Source organism: Botryllus schlosseri, chromosome 2 (assembly GCF_051294905.1).
Source record: "Botryllus schlosseri isolate E-star chromosome 2, Bs_hap1, whole genome shotgun sequence".
Taxonomy (NCBI): Eukaryota; Metazoa; Chordata; class Ascidiacea; order Stolidobranchia; family Styelidae; genus Botryllus; species Botryllus schlosseri.
Window position 1 is genome coordinate 33,988,098 of NC_137237.1, and position 5,223 is coordinate 33,993,320.

The window sequence follows — 5,223 nt, forward strand, 5'->3', positions numbered from 1 at the left end:
CATCTCATGCATTAGGCTTCGTTATATCCGGTAGTTAACCTAATAATGCAAATTTTCTATCTCTCGCGGGTACGACTAAAATACGTAGAAAGGATGACTTTGTCGGTACATTCAATCACGATGAATTCTATCCGGTTTTGTTCGATCTCATGCGGTAGCTTCGTTCTATCCATTAGAAAACAATGTTCTCTCTTCGTTTTATTGCGTGAGGATGTCACCGGTGTTGTATATTCGTGTTGTTGCTCTAAGGTCGAATAGTTTTGTTTTCCTCTGATATATATGATCTTCATTATATATATATTCGCTCTTTCGGTAATCTCGCATGGTCAACGAGTATGGTTAATAGTTTTATTCAGAGAATAACTAAATAAGTGATATGTTGTACGTTTAGGAATATGATTATCGATGCGTGACTTCTAGAATATTTCGGCGATTCAAATTTTACGTCATCGCGCCATACAAAGATTTGAAGCGCAACAGGTCGCAGCCAGGCATAGTTCGCTCTTTCTGTATGGTAAATGCCGTAAATATATAGGAATTGTGACTGACTGAGGTAGCGGGTTAAAGGTATATATGCAGTAGCATATAGCTTATGGGGTATTTCGAATTGCCTGTAGTATATGACGCCTAGAGCTGTTTGACTTTCTGCAAAACAGGTGTAGACAACTATAGAAAAGTTTCAGCTTTTCCAGGTTAGAATTAGAGCTAAACCGTTTTTCCGAATTAGATTACAATTATATTGCTGGCATTTCGCTCTAATTTAGTGAAATTAGACCACTATAATTCGCTTCAAACATCTGAATTACCGGTACCTATACCTACGGTATATCATAATATTTATGCTTGAATTTTCTAGGTATATAAGTCATATAGATACATTCCTGTAGAACACTGATTCATGATTTTATAAAAGTTGGTGCAAGAATGGAAATTTTCAACTTGATGTTGATTAATGGAGCAAAATTTGATATTTGAGTGCAATTATACCTCGAATCCAGTGACAAGATTATTAATCGTTGAAACCAAACGCAGCTTGATTATGTTGGCCAGAGAATTTGGCTAGCCAGACCATATTGATGGAATATGGTCACAGTAAGATAATATTTTGGGCTATTTTACATGAACTTTCCAACATTTGATTTGATATGTCCACTAAAACAGTTGTTATTCTGCTTTCGAATAAGACCTTAATTGCTGGTTTCAATGGTAACTGTGTTTGTCAAAGGCTGCAAAGGTAATTTCTTTTCCTTGTTAGATGTTTATTTGTTTGTTTGTGGTGTTCATGGTGGTGGTTCGACTACACTGGTCATTTTACACAAGGCCGGTTCTTATTATTATTATTCCGTATCTGCCCGATTACCAGTGAACTCGGCACTTGGTGAATTCGGCCGCACAAACTCGGCACTTGGTGAATTCGGCCGTGGTAGATCTCGTAGCGGTACCGGTCACCATGATTGGTTACTGGAATGTTTGCCGGTGAACTTGGCACTTTGAGTGGTTGTCAATGTTGTACGGCGGTCAGGGCATGCGTAGATCACACAGTCACGGCGTGATTAGATCACAGATTGCGTAATTGCGGGAAATAACGCGACGCTCTTCACTTGGTGAACTCGGCCCTTGGAGGAATTGGCACTAGAACACCTTCGCATTATAAATGCATTTAGTATGAATGAACAGTATCAAAAAGGAAATTTAAACGTGTCGTGGCTCGTGGTAGATCTCGTAATCTTGGGATCCTTCAACCGTGTTATCTAGACACCCTAATCCCAGAGTGGAATCGTCTCTCCAAAGGCAAAAAATAATTTATTTTGACGTGATCATGCGAAACATTTGTTGATGAGGAACACTGGCTTGTCGTGATCGATAAACGAAGAAGCGCCGCTTGATGTTCCACAGTTTTGATCTCACATACAACGCCAAGATCCATCTTCTCAAAACTTACACGACACAGGCCCGTGACTCACGCCATCGATTCCAAGCAGACCGCGCGTGGTCGGTATATGAGCGCTGTGTTATTTCCCGTGGCTACGCAATCCGTGATCTAATCACGCCGTGACTGCGCGATCTACGGATGCCCTGACCTCCTTACAAGATTGACGAATCACTTGATAATACTATTATTAGTTTGATAATTCATATTAATAGCTGTAAATACACTTCATTTCAAAATTTCCCGAGGGCCGAATTCACCAAGTGCCGAGTTTGTGCGGCCGAATTCACCAAGTGCCGGGTGCATCGGCAACCATCTGCCCACTTACAGCACGGCCCACTCCTAGGCTTTTTAAGACATGGCTAGGCGAATCAGATGGCGAGGAGGAGCCTAGATAAACGGCCAACACTTCGGTAGGAATTATGGAGTCGACGTGTCACGCTCGAACCCGCAATTCATTGGTGTTTAGCTATAATGGAACGTACCACTACGTTTCCTCGCCATACCTTGTAAAATGAGACCGTAGCATTTGGCATTTCGTGTGGCAATTGACTTTTGTGTGGAAAATTGTGTTCGTTTTAGAACTTATCCGAAACTTTTATTCCGCCATAGATTGTATATGATAAAACAATATCGGAATTGATCCTAGAAGAATTCCAAAGCAACTCACCACAAAGGAGGATTTAAAGAAGTTTGATGGAAAATTGAATGAAAGCAAAAGCCTTTGCAAGAGATGTGGTATGTTGAATGTTTTGGTATTTTTAAATAGGCCTACTTTGTTGTGCCGATAGCAGACAGTATATATAAACGTAAGATGTGGAAGCTATTAAGGTGTTTTTAGAAATTCAGTCAGTCAAAGTGGACGATCGTATTGCTTGGATTATATTTAGGCTTATTTTAGCATCTTTGAGATGCAACTCTAAACGTGGACGGTCATGAACAGTAGGGCTCTTCAAAAATGACTTTTTTTCTCAAATCGTACTGGCTACTTGATAAAATTGTTAGGTTACCTAATTTAATCCTACAAACAAAATATGGTTCAAATCCAGCCAGTATCCGCTTTGCTACAAGAGAAGAAAGTTCCTATTTATTATATAAAAATGAATAATAAAAAATTTGAAGATTTTCTGTTAACCCCATGAAAGTGTTAGGCTGTCTATAGAAACGATGCTCACCAAATTTGGTTCAATTCCAACCAGTGGAAGCGGAGTTACTGCTGTCGAAAAATTTGGATTTTAATAAAATAGTACTTACGGTGAGCACAATTTAAATAAGTAAACAAAGAATCGGTCACCGTAAATACTATTTTATTCAAATCCAAATTTTTCGACGGCAATATCTCCGCTTCCACTGGTTGGAATTGAACCAAATTTGGTGAACATCGTTTCTATAGACAGCCTAACACTTTCATGGGGTGAACAGAAAATTTTCAAATTTTTATTACCTATTTATTTTTATATAATAAATAGAAACTTTCTTCTCCTGTAGCAAAGCGGTTACTGGCTGGAATTGAACCAAATTTTGTGTTTAGGCTTAAATTAGGTAACCTAACAATATTATCAAGTAGCCAGAACGATTTGAGAAAATAAGTCATATTTTAAGAGCCCTAATGTCCATGTGAGAGAAACGTTTTAGGGTAGGCCTACTCATATGTCTCGCAGCGTTCTCTACATAATTGTCAATTGCGATACAAACTGTTTGCTTGTATTGGTAAAGCCATCCAACTTCGAATTGTAAAATGTTGGGAGTCTTGATATCAAATTTTTGAAAGGTGCACTTTGAGAAGATTTCGGAATCTGTCAAATTATACAAAAATTTAGCAAATTCTTTGACATATTTCATCTATTTGGGACTCGATCAACGTAAAAGAATTGGTAATCATTTTATACAATGTATTGTATTTGTAGTTGAAGTATAGTAATAATTCTTATGGTTACCGCACTTGTAACGATTCACGGCCATAACTGGAATAATTAGAATGATGTAACTTTCAAATTGTCATGCATTTTGCAACCACATTGTTCTCAATTTTCAAGGTGCTGACCATTCGAGGAAGAATCACCCACCGGGAATTCACGATCCGTAAACGCGGCCGACTGTTTCTCTCCTCAAGCGGAAGCGACAGAGAAGAGGAACGAAGAGAAAAAAGGAGCAGAAATAGCAAGAGTGTGACAAGTCGCGTCCGTTCGCTTTAATGCGTATTTCCATCCGCGAAGTAGTAGGTGGGAAAACTAATGGGCGTTTGGTTAGGGCTTATATAAGGTTGACTCCAGCGCTGTATTTGCTTAATGTTGCTATGAAATAGGGGTGGTGTCATTTGGTATCAATATTGCCTATTGAAAGACCATTTGTTAGTGGTCATGGATTTGTTCGGCCAGTATGCAGTAATTTCTGATGGTCACTTCCCGGGCTTCTGTTCTCTAACCCCTCATGATTGTTATTCTGCTTCTAGTGAGACTGTCGATTCTAATGTTTTGTCGTATCATTTGTCGGAGGTTTCGCTCGCTTTATTTACAACGTTTTGCTCTCTGCTAGGTCAATTACTGGCTGAGTATCACTACAGCCTAAGAAACTGCACTAATTCTCATTTTAATGTCTTGCTGGTTATCTTGCTGTCAATTCTAATAATTTATTAATGTCTATACCAGTGCCGCCACTCAAATGTTTTGTTCTCTGTACACAATATTGTTAGGTCTTCAGCTTTCCAGGCAGAGTATCATTCCACTTTCTAGACTTGAGTATATATCTCTCCAACTAGCTGCCAAATAACTGATTCATTTGGATTGTTGAATTGATCATTTTGGACAGAATGTGAAGAAATTTTAGTCAAGAATTCTTTTTGTGTTAGTGGCTGTTTTCAAAGAGTGCTGAAGTAGTCATCGTTGATCTTGATAATCAAGTAGAAGTGACGATTGAAGTCAGTTCTCTAGTCATATAATATTAAAAAATATAATAATAAAACTTGAAAACTTGAGTGGAAATAGTTCAGAATCGAATCCATTTTAGTAAGTATGGGCGAAAAAAATGTAGGAGTCATTCGTTAGTCGCTACCTCTGCCATTTTCGCAGTACGAATGTCTTAGCTATTAATCATCATTTTCATTTTATTTCTGCAGGGTGTTGAGAAAAAAGGCCGCATGCTGGTTATTTAACTGGCTCATCAGAAGATGAAACCTGATGATAAGGACTGTTTTCACTTTCTTTCTAAAGACATTCGTTCGTTTGTTCGTTTTATTTTTTACAATGGCATTATTGCCAATTCGTTTGAAATTAAATTATCACAAATGTGATTAA

General features: G+C 38.2%; 1 long non-coding RNA gene across 1 annotated transcript; it reads left to right on the forward strand.

Annotated features, from left to right (window-relative positions):
- The first annotated feature begins 2,318 nt into the window (after positions 1-2,318).
- On the forward strand, positions 2,319-5,223 carry LOC145434487 (uncharacterized). Its single transcript, XR_013913416.1, has 3 exons — positions 2,319-2,668; positions 3,967-4,152; positions 5,046-5,223. It is a non-coding gene; the product is annotated as an uncharacterized LOC145434487 (long non-coding RNA).